The 18,302-nt window shown below is 33.1% G+C and overlaps 1 long non-coding RNA gene across 1 annotated transcript in view; it reads right to left on the minus strand.

Moving 5' to 3' along the window:
- Nucleotides 1-793: 793 nt before the first annotated feature.
- The window catches only part of LOC139518900 (uncharacterized), a 38,268-nt gene continuing 20,759 nt past the window's right edge, over nt 794-18,302 (minus strand). Inside the window, exons 2-3 of the long non-coding RNA XR_011663477.1 lie at nt 13,229-13,301; nt 794-978 (exon numbers count right to left, since the gene is read on the minus strand). This is a non-coding gene — a long non-coding RNA (uncharacterized lncRNA). The remainder of the gene's footprint in view (nt 979-13,228; nt 13,302-18,302) is intronic.

The raw sequence follows: 18,302 nt of genomic DNA on the forward strand, positions 1-18,302 counted from the left end.
CGAGAAAACTAACGATGTTACTATAAATGTACAAAAAATGAGCGAAAAACAAAAAGAAAACAGCAAAAAACGACGACCATTGTATTACACGCTCCTTACTTGGACAGGCACATACATACAGAATGTGGAGGGGTCAAACATGTTAGCGAGATCCCAACTCTCCCCTTACCTGGGAGAGTGGTGTAACATTATATCATCGGAACAAATTGTAAAAGGATTAAGTCATCAGATGGATACACATAGAAATGACAAAAACACAGTGGACGTGACCGAGTATACTCGTACATCCCAACAACAAAAAGACAATATGTACATTTGTACATATATACGAGAGTGCTCGCAGTAACTGGCAGCTAGTTCAAAGCAATTAAAAAAAACTTTTACAAGATTGTTTTCCTTGTATATATATTTATTTATCGTCGATAAATTATTAAACAACATCAGTTGAGTTTTTTTCATAGTTAAGAAGGTCAAAAGTTCAAAACGAACATGGCTTAATAAATAAAATACTTTAGATTTATAGCTATGTGAATGAATGCTAATATCGCTATCCGACGGACAAGAATATATTTTTACAGATTTAGAAATAGTAAAATTGTTATAAAAATATGTATTATACCAGTAGAAATGTATGATCGTATCTCTTATGCAGAAAATAAAAAAAGTAGTTATTTCGATAAGAATTATCTTCATTTATATGGCAATAAAATGGTACATGAATCCCATTTCCTGATCCCATTACTATTTACAGACTGCTATAAACTTAAATTACTGAGTCATGCTTTAATGATACCTTTATCCATCTTTCCAATTTACTATTCTTTATTACGGAGAAGGACAATCTTAATGCTTCATCAAACATATTATAGACATTTTTATAGTTTAAATTCTTTCAGAAATACATAACTGTGTTCTGACAGCATATCATAATGTAGCTTCATGGATCTTCTGTATAATTTGGATTAGGAATAAGTTGTCCTAAAAAAAGTAAAAAGGAAACTAATGACGATGGGTAGAGATAAATTATGAATGAAAGCTCTATAACTTGCAGTTGTTGTTAAATATGTGTAATCTATTTAGAATATAAGGTTACGCAACGTCTGGTTTCTTATTATGTTGCGTCAAGTCAAATTTTAAAACGCACCAGTCAGCCAGGTAGAAAAAAGCAAACATATTCATATACTATATATGCCAAACAGTTAAATGCAGTTATAGTTCCATATGAAATTATTCTTGGTAATTACTTTTATTTTATAATGAGATAACACATTTGTAATGAAAGTATTTTATTTGAACCTTGTTATTAAGGATTTAGGACACACATTTAGTTCGAATTTTCCCTGATTGTTTTTTTTTAAATTTAAAAGATTCGGAAACACTAGACCATCAATAACAACATACAAAGAAGAGGATTACTCAAAGAACTATACATGTTTCAGCCCTATTGTATATCAATTTAGATACATTGTTATATATTGCTATTCAAAGGAAGGCCTGATAAATATACCTACAGAAGAGAACGAGGACAAGGCTTCTGTTTGGTCATAAATAGAAATTGGTTATTTCCATAGAAAGTATAAATAGCAAATTTTGTAGATGACCGTATTACACTAGTCAACAACTAATTTATTATTGCGTATTATCACAAATTGTATAACAATATTGGTGTGACGTACGTTATCACTGAACTATTATTACACATTTATTGTTAAGGGGTCAGCTGAAGCCCTCCTCTCACTGTGTTGAAAACCCATTGGTGGCCTGTTTTCTGTTCTTTGGTTTGGTTGTTGTCTCTTTGACGCATTCCCCATTTCCATTAATCAAATATTTTACCCTATTTGAAATTTTATAGACCAAACAATTTTTTCTGTCATTCCTTTACTCCATGCCTTTATAAAAGTGTATCATAAGTATTAAAATAGAAAGGAAGAAACCCATCAAGCGTATGTAGATACATTTAAAAAAAAAAACACCCACACAAGCAACTTTATACATATAACAAGCTAAAGTTTGATTAATGTAAAACAAATTAATATGCTCTAAGCTATCCGATAATTTTAATGATATAGATTTACATGTATCAATGTAACTTTATGTAGAAACTCACAATTTAAAATCAATATGTGATAGTTGTTAAGAATGGCAACAGATATGTGAGACAAACAACACCATATGTATATAAGACTGACACAACAAGTAACATTTTTCGATGACGATTTAGTCTTTCAGAAAGACTTTTATAATACACATCTTCTTATTATACTTTAAAATAGGTTTGTGAAAAACTAAACATATCTCAAAAATACTTAATTATCCTTTTGATTCCTAATTTTACTTAAATCCGCATTAAAATAAACTAGTTCTTATGGTACCAATATGCAGTCATTTAGGCCAACTATTCCCCCTTTTTTATAATTTCTTTATTCAGATACACATGTTTTCGATCAAACTAACTTCTGCGTAACGGGCAAATCACAGAATAAACATGTTATATAATTGGAAATAATATTATAGCTTTTGTTTTATACATTGCCAATGTCCCCAATGTTGTCATCTTGTAAAGGGAGGCGAATTTATATAAGTTAGTGTTCAGCAGTATATTTCACACTACTCGTTATGTACATTAAAGTCATAACAAAATCGAGCAAAATTTTATATAAAACAAATAAACATATAAAAAATTTCATATCTTTCAATTGTAATCTTTTTTTCTTATTTCTTTAGAAATTAATAGATATTTCTCGTTACAAATCCCCATGAAGACAAAACCAAGAAAACAAAAAAGACTATAAGGCATTATAAACCCTAATTATCTTTATAGTTAAAATGAAGTAAGTTCTTATATACATTCGATTATTTCCTGTATCTTCGGAAGCCCTGATTTATTGCCATATAGCTTATTAACAACAGAAACACCAAAATAATAGAGAAATGACATTTCTTTCCTGTTTTTTTTCTGGCTGATATATTTTCTTTCGCTTCTCAGTTATCATTGTGTATTAGATCTAAGATCAGCAATAGGTCATGGTCTTCCCATTTCCGGAATTATAACTGGTGATATATATTCTCTATGGTTTTAATAATTGCTCCTTCAACCGATGTCAGCTATACTTAATTTAATCCATTATATTCAGCATATATATATGTATTGTACATTTCATGATCAAAAGAGATTTTGGGTATACATCTATGTACAGCAACCTAACGACAAATAATAAATCACGAGAGCCATGTAGAGGTCAGTATGCGGTTTATACCAATAGAGAACTAGTGTCTTTTTACCAAACGTCAAACTTTAATTGTCTCACATTTATAAAAGTTTTGAAAGAACTAAGCAGAGAATCTCATGAGTCAGTTAAATGGGATTGTGTTTTAATGAGTCGATAAGTATAAATCAAATAATTTAGTTTGTAAAAAAGCTCAGATAGATTTATCAACGTACAAACAGAAAAATGAAAATCGCAGTCAAAACTACATATACAAAAAGAAGCTTTCCGACATGGTTTCTGATAATTTAAATATATGGAACTTAGTGTGCTACTCGAGGTAAAACTATGGCACCCAGTATGTTGCTCTGGGTAAAAATTAAGTAGTGGGCATACGATTGGTAAGATTCAAAACAGGTACCCGTGAACATATTAATTGAAAAATCATTTCATCTTGCAAATCTCTCAATTTCTTTGTTATCAGTAAATTAAGTAGTGAATTACACTGACAAATAGTTCATAATAAATTATAGTTATAGTAAATATCTCATTTCATATTAAAGTTTTGACAAAACTATGCCGAGATTAAAGGTTGCTATTTGTATAACGTCAAGTTGCAAACATATTTAAAGCATAATATTTACAAAACGAGAATGGATTTACATTAAATCCAACAGTTCAGTTCTGTAATTTTCAAAAATGAAATCGTCTGAGATGACGGGAGAAAATCGTTTGACCACTGGAAAACATAGAGTCAGACATTTTGAATCGCAATAGGCTACGTACACGCGGCATCCGAAGAGTTATTGCAAGCAAAGTCTATTGCACTCTCAATAAACGAGGTATCGGATTTTAGGGATTCCACTGAATTGTCATTTTTAATGATATTGAGATGACAGATTTTTAATAATTTTTCTAATTCTGATTTACAAAAAAAAAGAATGTATGTCCGTGCTAATTCTAGACAAAAACTAAAATCTTGGTCATAGATTTTCATGTGTTCATATTTCTGTACCATGTATACCTAATCAACCCTTGGCCTTTAACAATTTTAGTAATTATTAAAGAAATTTAAACATAAGTTAACGCATGTAAATACAAAATGTTCTTACGTTATTTCAATGGTACATTAAATTTGCACTGTTCAAGTATATTATTTTGTGCACCAACGAGGAACATTGTTTACGGTGACAGATGCTATATATGTTCATTTAAAAGACAGTTGCATAAACAGAAATGAAAACTAAAACTTAAATGTAGGGTATATATAAATATAGGAAGATATCAGAAGGCAACCGAGGGACACACAAACATCAAAAGAAATTATGATAATTGTAGGTATCCCCATGGGCACTAATTGCGCCCCTTTAATAGCAGACTTATTTTTGTACTGTTACGAATCACAGTTTATGACTAAACTCAGTAAAGACGCGTCAAAATTGCATTTAATTGATAAATTCAACAACACTTACAGTTATCTTAATGACATTTTTTTGTTAAATAATCAAGAATTTTCCCAATATACTGCTGACATTTACCCCAAGGAACTTACTTTAAATAAATTTAATTTATACGGTAATAACTGTCCTTTCCTGGATTTAGAGATTTCGGTTTTAAACGGGAAACTCCAAACTAAAATTTACGACAAAAGGGATGATTTTTCGTTCCCTAACTGTTAATTTTTCATTTTTAGATGGTGATGTTCCTTTGGTACCATCTTACGGTGTTTATATTTCACAGCTCGTTCGCTATGGCCGTGTCTGTTGCGACGTTTTTTATTTTAACGAACGCAATCTATGTATTACTGGTAAATTATTAAACCAGGGATATCGTTACCATAAATTACTTAAAACCTTTACTAAATTTTTCCATAGATATAAAGATTTGGTTTTGAAGTTTGGTTGTACCTGTAGAAAACTTATTTCAAACGGGATAGCACATCCTCATTTTTACGGGAATAGTGTTAACCGTGCCCGGAAAGGAGTAGGTCCGGTAAGGACCAATTTTGGCCTCAAATTTCAAGTTCATCTGACGAATGAATTTGACCTCTTTTTAAACACTTAAGTGTCTATTTCATTTGAATCAATTAGTTTATGTGAAATATTTTAACTGATTTAGTCATTGAAAACGATCCGATTCAAGCTCAAATATGAAAAATCTACCAAATATGTCGAAAAATGTCACTTTTTAGATAGTTTTTGTCAAAAATGAAAGTGGCCGCATCCGTGTTCATCCAAAATCTTTATATATGTTATGTATTATCATAAAATACAACTTACATTTCAATATTAAGGATGAACACGATTGCGGCCATTTTCGTTTTACACGAAAACCGTCTAAAATTTAGCTAAAATGATAGAATTGTGAAGATTTCAGTAATTTAGCGTGACTTAATGGTGCTAGTACTCGATATATGTGCATTGTATTGCCAAAAACAACCAATATTTATGTAACAGAAGCATTCTACTGTCCAATATATATTTAAAAGTTTACATTTTAACAATTTTGTAAAACTGCTATATTTTGGGGCCAAAAAGGGGTCTTACTGGACCTACTCCTTTAGAAATGATCCTTTGAATAAACTTATTCTAAAAGGTTACCAATTCAACACTGTCATAAGATCATTTAATATTGTTTTTATTGGTATAATATTGATTATTGTTATCAGTAAATTAAAAGCAAACTAAATATTACTAGTATGTTATATACATACATGTAAACACATTCATGGATCTACAATCTGTCGATACCTGTAACTTGGCATTGCACAAGGTCATGTTTTTCTCTGACCGTTTATAACGTCTTTACACTAAATCCATTGGATGTTGGATGTGTACGGATTGATATTTTAGTCTTAGATGCAATTTTTTTTTATTAGTTGTTAGTGGCTTTGTCCTATCTGTCAGATAACTGCGAGTACTCTCAGATCTGTTCCTAGTGTCTTTTTGGTGTCGGGATGTACCACTTCCTATTGTATTTTTGTCCATCTGATTTGCTCATTGTTGAAGGCCGTACGGTGACCTATAGTTGTTAATGTCTGTGTCATTTTGGTATCTTGTGGAGAGTTGTCTCGTTGGCAATCATACCACATCTTCTTTTTTGTATTTACTCCTCAGTATATAAGGATCATCCATTCTCTAATTAGTTATCAAAAGTACCAGGATTATAATTTTATACGCCAGACGCGCGTTTCGTCTACATAAGACTCATCAGTGACGCTCAGATCCAAATAGTTAAAAAGCCAAATAAATACAAAGTTGAAGAGCATTGAGGATCCAAAATTCCAAAAAGTTGTGCCAAATACGGCTAAGGTAATCTACTCCTGGGGTAAGAAAATCCTTAGTTTTTCGAAAAATTCAAAGTTTTGTAAACAGAAAAGTTATAAAAATGACCATATAATTGATATTCATGTCAACACCGAAGTGCTGACTACTGGGCTGGTGATACCCTCGGGGACGAAACGTCCACCAGCAGTGGCATCGACCCAGTGGTGTAAATAGTTATCAAAAGTACCAGGATTATAATTTTATACGCCAGACGCGCGTTTCGTCTACATAAGACTCATCAGTGACGCTCAGATCCAAATAGTTAAAAAGCCAAATAAATACAAAGTTGAAGAGCATTGAGGATCCAAAATTCCAAAAAGTTGTGCCAAATACGGCTAAGGTAATCTACTCCTGGGGTAAGAAAATCCTTAGTTTTTCGAAAAATTCAAAGTTTTGTAAACAGAAAAGTTATAAAAATGACCATATAATTGATATTCATGTCAACACCGAAGTGCTGACTACTGGGCTGGTGATACCCTCGGGGACGAAACGTCCACCAGCAGTGGCATCGACCCAGTGGTGTAAATAGTTATCAAAAGTACCAGGATTATAATTTTATACGCCAGACGCGCGTTTCGTCTACATAAGACTCATCAGTGACGCTCAGATCCAAATAGTTAAAAAGCCAAATAAATACAAAGTTGAAGAGCATTGAGGATCCAAAATTCCAAAAAGTTGTGCCAAATACGGCTAAGGTAATCTACTCCTGGGGTAAGAAAATCCTTAGTTTTTCGAAAAATTCAAAGTTTTGTAAACAGAAAAGTTATAAAAATGACCATATAATTGATATTCATGTCAACACCGAAGTGCTGACTACTGGGCTGGTGATACCCTCGGGGACGAAACGTCCACCAGCAGTGGCATCGACCCAGTGGTGTAAATAGTTATCAAAAGTACCAGGATTATAATTTTATACGCCAGACGCGCGTTTCGTCTACATAAGACTCATCAGTGACGCTCAGATCCAAATAGTTAAAAAGCCAAATAAATACAAAGTTGAAGAGCATTGAGGATCCAAAATTCCAAAAAGTTGTGCCAAATACGGCTAAGGTAATCTACTCCTGGGGTAAGAAAATCCTTAGTTTTTCGAAAAATTCAAAGTTTTGTAAACAGAAAAGTTATAAAAATGACCATATAATTGATATTCATGTCAACACCGAAGTGCTGACTACTGGGCTGGTGATACCCTCGGGGACGAAACGTCCACCAGCAGTGGCATCGACCCAGTGGTGTAAATAGTTATCAAAAGTACCAGGATTATAATTTTATACGCCAGACGCGCGTTTCGTCTACATAAGACTCATCAGTGACGCTCAGATCCAAATAGTTAAAAAGCCAAATAAATACAAAGTTGAAGAGCATTGAGGATCCAAAATTCCAAAAAGTTGTGCCAAATACGGCTAAGGTAATCTACTCCTGGGGTAAGAAAATCCTTAGTTTTTCGAAAAATTCAAAGTTTTGTAAACAGAAAAGTTATAAAAATGACCATATAATTGATATTCATGTCAACACCGAAGTGCTGACTACTGGGCTGGTGATACCCTCGGGGACGAAACGTCCACCAGCAGTGGCATCGACCCAGTGGTGTAAATAGTTATCAAAAGTACCAGGATTATAATTTTATACGCCAGACGCGCGTTTCGTCTACATAAGACTCATCAGTGACGCTCAGATCCAAATAGTTAAAAAGCCAAATAAATACAAAGTTGAAGAGCATTGAGGATCCAAAATTCCAAAAAGTTGTGCCAAATACGGCTAAGGTAATCTACTCCTGGGGTAAGAAAATCCTTAGTTTTTCGAAAAATTCAAAGTTTTGTAAACAGAAAAGTTATAAAAATGACCATATAATTGATATTCATGTCAACACCGAAGTGCTGACTACTGGGCTGGTGATACCCTCGGGGACGAAACGTCCACCAGCAGTGGCATCGACCCAGTGGTGTAAATAGTTATCAAAAGTACCAGGATTATAATTTTATACGCCAGACGCGCGTTTCGTCTACATAAGACTCATCAGTGACGCTCAGATCCAAATAGTTAAAAAGCCAAATAAATACAAAGTTGAAGAGCATTGAGGATCCAAAATTCCAAAAAGTTGTGCCAAATACGGCTAAGGTAATCTACTCCTGGGGTAAGAAAATCCTTAGTTTTTCGAAAAATTCAAAGTTTTGTAAACAGAAAAGTTATAAAAATGACCATATAATTGATATTCATGTCAACACCGAAGTGCTGACTACTGGGCTGGTGATACCCTCGGGGACGAAACGTCCACCAGCAGTGGCATCGACCCAGTGGTGTAAATAGTTATCAAAAGTACCAGGATTATAATTTTATACGCCAGACGCGCGTTTCGTCTACATAAGACTCATCAGTGACGCTCAGATCCAAATAGTTAAAAAGCCAAATAAATACAAAGTTGAAGAGCATTGAGGATCCAAAATTCCAAAAAGTTGTGCCAAATACGGCTAAGGTAATCTACTCCTGGGGTAAGAAAATCCTTAGTTTTTCGAAAAATTCAAAGTTTTGTAAACAGAAAAGTTATAAAAATGACCATATAATTGATATTCATGTCAACACCGAAGTGCTGACTACTGGGCTGGTGATACCCTCGGGGACGAAACGTCCACCAGCAGTGGCATCGACCCAGTGGTGTAAATAGTTATCAAAAGTACCAGGATTATAATTTTATACGCCAGACGCGCGTTTCGTCTACATAAGACTCATCAGTGACGCTCAGATCCAAATAGTTAAAAAGCCAAATAAATACAAAGTTGAAGAGCATTGAGGATCCAAAATTCCAAAAAGTTGTGCCAAATACGGCTAAGGTAATCTACTCCTGGGGTAAGAAAATCCTTAGTTTTTCGAAAAATTCAAAGTTTTGTAAACAGAAAAGTTATAAAAATGACCATATAATTGATATTCATGTCAACACCGAAGTGCTGACTACTGGGCTGGTGATACCCTCGGGGACGAAACGTCCACCAGCAGTGGCATCGACCCAGTGGTGTAAATAGTTATCAAAAGTACCAGGATTATAATTTTATACGCCAGACGCGCGTTTCGTCTACATAAGACTCATCAGTGACGCTCAGATCCAAATAGTTAAAAAGCCAAATAAATACAAAGTTGAAGAGCATTGAGGATCCAAAATTCCAAAAAGTTGTGCCAAATACGGCTAAGGTAATCTACTCCTGGGGTAAGAAAATCCTTAGTTTTTCGAAAAATTCAAAGTTTTGTAAACAGAAAAGTTATAAAAATGACCATATAATTGATATTCATGTCAACACCGAAGTGCTGACTACTGGGCTGGTGATACCCTCGGGGACGAAACGTCCACCAGCAGTGGCATCGACCCAGTGGTGTAAATAGTTATCAAAAGTACCAGGATTATAATTTTATACGCCAGACGCGCGTTTCGTCTACATAAGACTCATCAGTGACGCTCAGATCCAAATAGTTAAAAAGCCAAATAAATACAAAGTTGAAGAGCATTGAGGATCCAAAATTCCAAAAAGTTGTGCCAAATACGGCTAAGGTAATCTACTCCTGGGGTAAGAAAATCCTTAGTTTTTCGAAAAATTCAAAGTTTTGTAAACAGAAAAGTTATAAAAATGACCATATAATTGATATTCATGTCAACACCGAAGTGCTGACTACTGGGCTGGTGATACCCTCGGGGACGAAACGTCCACCAGCAGTGGCATCGACCCAGTGGTGTAAATAGTTATCAAAAGTAAGATTGGTCCAATATGGATGATAGTTCTCATTGGCAATCATACCACATCTTCTTTTTTTATATATAATATAGAATAAGTGTTTTTGATTTCATGTAATTTAAATAAATTATAATGCATCTTGAGGTTCCGGGTCTTGAAACAATGAAGTATATCGAAAGCATATGCAACGAGTGTATAACGGTATAACCGTGTCTTTTATAAAGTAAACCCCTTTCAAAAAATAAAAGAAGAAAAAGTAAGAAAGAAAGAATGAGAGACAGACAATTTAAGTCAGTTGCAGCTAAACCCATGCATGCAAATGTAAAACCAGGTTAACGTGCATGAAGTCAGTTCTATTCTTAATTATAATTCTTTTCCCGTATTTTCAGTGTAGATAACGAAAGTAAAACAAAAAACTAATGGAACATCCGAGTGCCAATACAAATCCATCATACATACGCAATTGTTGTATAATTTAGGATAATAATGATACAGAGGTTAGTTACAATGTATTATTTTGTTTCAATTACTTCTCTTAGCACGAATACAACTTAATATGCATGTATTTAGTTTTAATGACTCACAAGTATTCTTTGAAGGTTATATTATGATCTGTTTGTGATCATAAACCAATATACATGTATGTTAATTAGGCAAATTCTACTATAGCATGATAACCTTATTAGAATTATAATTGGACTGAAATATAAATATTCAACTGAGATGAATTAATATCAGTGGTATGTACTGAAGGTATAAAGATATCTTATTTCAGTGCCCTCTCCTTTAATCAGTTTTTCATGGGTATATTTTGGTGATCAGACGAAAGAAAATGAGGGAATACCCTAAAAATTGAAGGATAAGTTGAAGATAAGCGTCAAGTGATGATTCTTTCAGAAATATACAGGATGCATAACGTGATCAGGTTGTTCAAAACAATACATGTATGTGTCTGTAAGTAAAATGCATCCGCACGACCCATTTTTTTGTCCAAAGACCAATACTGCATCAAGAGTCGATCAAGGAGCAGGGAATGAAGCACAAAGCTAAGCAGATACATTTTTGTACTACCCATTCTGCAGACACATACAAAATGTCGGCTTAGAGTACATGTCAACTTTTGTAAAAAATATCCTTTTAAGGAAATTATCTCAGCCAGGTCACAGCAATTTCAGCAATGAGGTCAAAAATAATTACCGTAACGAAACAAAAACTTGATATACAAGTATAGGTAAGAGCTGCACACAAAACATTGAAATCCTATCTGCAAGTATACATTGTATGACATACAGTTATAAAGTCCTAAAGTATGACATTATTTTAATGTCCTTTAGTACCACATACTTTTAAAGTCATGAAGTAGTTAAGCCACGGCGGATTTTGGTAGGAATAGCATTCGTTAGGATAAAACTTGTTCAACAAAAAACAATTTGTTGTGAATATTTTTCATAGATATAAGATGTTTAGGAGTGCCAATGAGACAACTCTCCATCCAAGTCACAAATTATTAAAGTAACCCATTATAGGTCAAAGAACAGTCTTCAACACAGAGCCTTAGCTCACATCGAACAGCATGCTATAAAGGTCCCCAAAAATATACTAGTGTAAAACCATTCAAACCGGAAAACCAACTGTCAAAAATATATATAGAAATACAAGGTACGAGAAACATCTCTTTATTTTTATTTCAAGTTGATAACAATTAAGAATACATGACTTTTGAAAATTTAAAATTATGGATGTCCCCTACAGATAATTTTAAGCAATAATTTAATATTCTTTCTTCCGTTTGTTTAAATCTCAGAACATACAACGCCTATACCATCAACCGTTGCTAAACATAGAAAAACAAAACATTTCACTTCTGTTTAGAAAAATAATCATCAAATTACAAGCTTCATTAAGAATGTACTTGCAAATGTTTTTATTTAGTTTATATTTATTGAAAATACTCTAGATTAATTCATATTTAAAACTGATTTATTTAAAAGATAAACACCTGTTTTCAGCTATGCATTACACATTTGATATCAGGAAATTTTCAACATCTGATCCGTCAATTTGTTAGTCAAAATATTTGAAATCAGAGATGCAATTACGAAAGGCATTCCAGAAATAACATACCAACTGGCCTTTTTTTTAAATAACGACTCTACACTGAAGGAGATCAAATAAAAACATTTATATTTCTGAAAATTACTCATTAAAAGTACAATATTCTGATCAATCCTGTCCAATTTACAATAATTATTATCAATAAATTAAAGAATGATTCATTACCTGTTAAAACAATACCTTATTAATCCATAAACACATTAAAATGAAGTGTTAACCATCCTGATGTAACAACAGCTGCTGTCACGTGTTACAAATGTCCCATCGATTTAAATAATCCATGTTTATATACAGCCTTAAGATATATATACTATGGTCAGTCAGTAAGATAACATTATATATACTTCCAATACTTTTGCAAAATTTATCAGTTTGAACCAGTGGGATGTAAAGAAACAATCTCGAGAGGGCATTTTTCCAATTTTTTCCAAAACTAGTAAACTTATACACATCTCTAGTTATAGCAATATCAACTGTTAAAACGCACTGAATTTATTTCGCATCATACATTTGTCATATACTATAAAAATTGCGTGTTCTAATTTCTAATATTTTTTTTCCCCATTAAGAAAGTTATATTATTCTCATTATTAATACATGTATGTTTATCAAAAAACAAGGAGTCCGCCAATAAGCACCATTAAAGAGACTTTTATGTTTCATCCAGGCTTTTTAAAGAAATTTAAGCAATGATGAATTATTCCTTTTTCAACAAAAGACAAATTAATTTCTTTTCAAAATCTGTCTAAACAGTAATAATAAATAAAAACATAAATGAATGAATAAAATTATTAAAATTGATAATTAATTAAAAGTCAAATAATAGCTCCAAAAGCTAAAAAGTCATAACAGCAATAAAACTTACCAATTGTATATCAGGATATCAATTGTTAAATGAATATTCCAATTCTTACTTCTTTTTACTTGTTCGACATGATCTGAAAATAAAGAATTTTCCTTTATCACTGTATCTTAACTACTAATGTATCGATGATTTTTGTTTAACTAGCAATAATAAACTGTTATCATAGGAAACTGCAGCCAACAGCATTTGGTGAGCGTTATTGATAAAACTACTCCCCATAGAGGTCTGTGTTCAGTATCTGACTGGGATATCTAGTACCCTCCACACTTAATTATAACAACGTTCATAAGTAAAATTAATTATGTATATAATCAACTCAATGAAAATAGTGTCAACGTGGTATATTGTGTAAATTTCCGGCACTGCAGTTCAATAATTCACTGAATTTGTTATGTGAATGATCTTGCGCTTTTCCACATTTCACTATACATGCTTATTTAAATGAAACTAATACTTTAATGATGTTTAACGAATGAGATGTATCCCTTTGTGAATATCTTTCGTCTAGTATGACTTTATTAATTGTGTTAATCAATTTTCTAGCCGCTATATTGAATTTCATACTGTTTATCATAACAAGACCTATTTGTAATACAAAATAAATACAGTTTTTTTACAATGCTGTATTTGTCTATGAAAATGTGAAATACTCTCTCAATGATGTACGAGCATTATCCTCATCTAAACTTTAGGCACTGGCCACAGTATAAAATTATCCAAGAAAAAACCACATACTCGAATCTGCCTGTGTGACATATCTATTTGTTCAATTTTTTCAATTGATACCATATTATTTACGTTTGGAAGATGTGTTTTACATCAATTGATATTTCATTAAAAAACAAACGGTGTCCCTCTACTTGTTTTTTAATATTATTTTCTTGACTTTTCATTGCATATGTGACTATCTTGACCGCATCTATCCGAATGAACTTGAAATAAAGGAAATCACAGCTACTGTTAAACCTGCTTCATGTCTTACATTCAATCTGGAGGCTTGATGTTATAACTTTACGACAAAAGAGATTATTTAAATTTTCTCATTGAGATCTTTCTCGTTTTTTGAGACAACATTCCAGCAGCGCCTATATTGTACATCTCCCGATAAAACGATACAGTACGGTTGTTTTACAAAACATGATTTCTTTATAAGAGGATTAAAGGAAGATATTGCACTCAAGGTTCAACATGATAAAGGTCGAAGTCTTCCAGTCTAAAAATTTTCGGACGACATCATAATTTGGTTGAATGTTAAAGAATATAAATACCACAAATGACGGCAGATATGTTCTGCCACAATCCCGAACACACTGTCCTTGATCGTAACAACAATCCCGAACACACTGTCCTCGATTGTGACAATACTAAATGCGAATTACTTGCAACGAGTTACAAGACGCGTGCCACATGCACAGTGACAAAAAAGGTTCAATTATTGATAATTTGATTAACTATATGACATTAACTCATTTATATCCTATTTCCAGTATGTTTTGATAACTTTCTGATTTTAATCCTGTAGAAATTGACGCTAATTCTTTGAGAAAGAACGGGAAATAGATTTTGAAAAATTAATGTGACATGATTAAAAGTATCACCACATTCATCTATGAATATCCCTCGTATACTTAAAGAAGAAAAATGTTTTCTTGTTAAAAAATATAGGAAATGAATTTGCTGCGTTCTTAAAGAGTATTTAATTTTTTGGTGTTCAGGAACTAAAGAGTAGCAGTTTACCTGCTGTTTAATTTTTCATGTCACGCAAATTGTCAATTATGTATATGCAGCTTGATGCACTTCCTATTTATTTCGTCAAATAATTTAACAGTTATATGTAGAATTCCGATGATTTACATTCCGTTTAACGTCCAACATGCAACAAAAAAACATCTAAATTAACCAGACATAATGATATTTCTTACATTTTGTGTTGCTCAGGTTCAATTATTCTTTGCAGTAATTTCACGTCTCGGTTTTAGACAGAATATGCGGGAAAGTTTATAAATATTTATATGGCGAAATGATGAATCTGAGCTATAATTGATTACCCATGTAAATACACCGGACATCCAATTATAGTCTGACAAACTCTGATGTTGGGATACCAAGATCAGTTTAATGAGCCAAATGAGCCCTGAATTAAAACTTACCAGACTCAACAGGAGTCCTCTGAAACTTATAATGAATGATACTAATAGCAGTGTCCATGATACGTGTTAATGCAACACACTAGAGACCAGCATATTAAGGAGCTGAATACACAAAACGTTTGATAGTATCAAAATCAAAAGAAAACATTAACTGAACACCGAAAATCGTCGATAATATGTTCCCGCTTGAGTTAAACAATTACTATAGTACATAATATTTAAAATGATGATAAGTTTACACTGAAAATGTATCAAATTGATAGAAATGTGTTTTGTCTTTTACAGTAGAATTTACTGTTGGAGTATAGAACTTTGATTGTCTCTGGATGGTTTATTCACGAAGTGTCTACACCCGTGTCGATTGATTGTAGACTAGAGAAATAACTGTATGCTTAAAGAAGACTGAAGGAATACCTGTATGCTTAAAAAAGACTAGAGGAATACATGTATGCATACAGAAGACTAGAGGAATACCTGTATGCTTAAAGAAGACTAGAGGAATACCTGTATGCTCAAAGAAGACTAGAGGAATACCTGTATGCTTAAAGAAGACTAGAGGAATACCTGTATGCTCAAAGAAGACTAGAGGAATACCTGTATGCTTAAAGAAGACTAGAGGAATACCTGTATGCTTTAAGAAGACTGAAGGAATACCTGTATGCTCAAAGAAGACTAGAGGAATACCTGTATGCATAAAGAAGACTAGAGGAATACCTGTATGCTTAAAGAAGACTGAAGGAATACCTGTATGCTCAAAGAAGACTAGAGGAATACCTGTATGCTTAAAGAAGACTAGAGGAATACCTGTATGCTATAAGAAGACTAGAGGAATACCTGTATGCATAAAGAAGACTAGAGGAATACCTGTATGCATAAAGAAGACTAGAGGAATACCTGTATGCTTAAAGAAGACTAGAGGAATACCTGTATACTTTAAAAATACATGAGGAATACCCATTTGTTGGTGGTCAAGATTAAAATCAGAGACATAAGAAATGTCACTTTTGGCACGTGATCAAAGATGAGCATCTTCCATTGGAACAACACGGCTTTTTTGTGGTAATATGTTGTGGAAACTGTTGTACACAGATGTGACTGCTCGAACTCAATGATATGTACTAGAAGTTGTTTAATGTTATATTGACCTTCAAATGTATATATATATATATACAACTCGTCTAAACATCAACCCAACAATGTTAGATCTTTAAATTTGCTTTCGCAAATTGTTTGGTTCTTCCCTCGCCGGGATTCGAACCCATGCTACTGTGATATCGTGACACCAAATCGCCTGCACTGCAGCCGTCCCGCTAGACCACACGACCACCTGGGCTCTAAAAATAGAGCTTTCGCTGGCCATGTGTTACCTTTCCACGTCAGTTTTAATCTAGCGGCGTACTGCAGTACATGATATATAAGGCATGAAGATGTTATTGTTACAGATCAGCTAAATTATCTATAGTAAAGGATCCTACAAATTAATGTAAGATACAGTCACAGAAAATAATTATATTTATATATATATATACAACTCGTCTAAACATCAACCCAACAATGTTAGATCTGTAAATTTGCTTTCGCAAATTTTTTGGTTCTTCCCTCGCCGGGATTCGAACCCATGCTACTGTGATATCGTGACACCAAATCGCCTGCACTGCAGCCGTCCCGCTAGACCACACGACCACCTGGGCTCTAAAAATAGAGCTTTCGCTGGCCATGTGTTACCTTTCCACGTCAGTTTTAATCTAGCGGCGTACTGCAGTACATGATATATAAGGCATGAAGATGTTATTGTTACAGATCAGCTAAATTATCTATAGTAAAGGATCCTACAAATTAATGTAAGATACAGTCACAGAAAATAATTATATTTATATATATATATACAACTCGTCTAAAAATCAACCCAACAATGTTAGATCTGTAAATTTGCTTTCGCAAATTTTTGGTTCTTCCCTCGCCGGGATTCGAACCCATGCTACTGTGATATCGTGACACCAAATCGCCTGCACTGCAGCCGTCCCGCTAGACCACACGACCACCTGGGCTCTATTATGTACACTAGAAAGAATACTTCGTGTATTGTATCAGAGATCCTTGTTTTATTTCTACGAGAAGGTAACACCTCCAGAAACGAAAGCTTATTTTTTAAAGCTAGAGTTAGAGGAGGGGTTAGGTCTCTGCGCAATGCTAGGCGGTGTTGTCGCAGAAGTTAGAAATAAAAAGTACAGGTTCCAGCCCCGATCGGGGAGGAAGTTACGAATCAGATCTACTCTAACATTGTTAGGTTGATTTTCTAGGCAATTTATATATATATATATATATATATATAAATAATACATAAATAATATATATACACCCTCACAGTGATTATCATATATATATAAATAATACATAAATAATATATATACACCCTCACAGTGATTATCATGTGACTATACTTCACCACTTATCGGTTAGAAATAATATATGTAAAGTTATTAATTATGGCCTTGAAATTTTTGAAAAAAGCCATCAAAGGCACGCAATACAGAAAGATTATTGTACATAATAGGCATATTATACATGCTTTAAATGCATGTCTTCTTTAATGAGGACATAATACATATGTTTTGGAAAAGGAAGTTGTAATTCAAGAATGAAAAGCAACCTTGAAATAATATATCTTTAATAATCTTATAAAAACCATGACATAATTATAAGATTACATAATATAAGCCAACTACACCATCTTCATAGCGAACACAAGTAAACCAAGTCTGGTTTTTCGGTTTTCCATATTAAATGTTAACTCTATTTTGTTTGATGAATAGATAACAGTCTTTCCTTCCTGTAACACATTCCATTGCTTTAATCATGCATGATGGAAGTTAAGCCTCATAATTATTTATCAAATCGACTGAAAAGACTATTTTTGTTCTCAT

Source organism: Mytilus edulis, chromosome 4 (assembly GCF_963676685.1).
Source record: "Mytilus edulis chromosome 4, xbMytEdul2.2, whole genome shotgun sequence".
Taxonomy (NCBI): domain Eukaryota; kingdom Metazoa; phylum Mollusca; class Bivalvia; order Mytilida; family Mytilidae; genus Mytilus; species Mytilus edulis.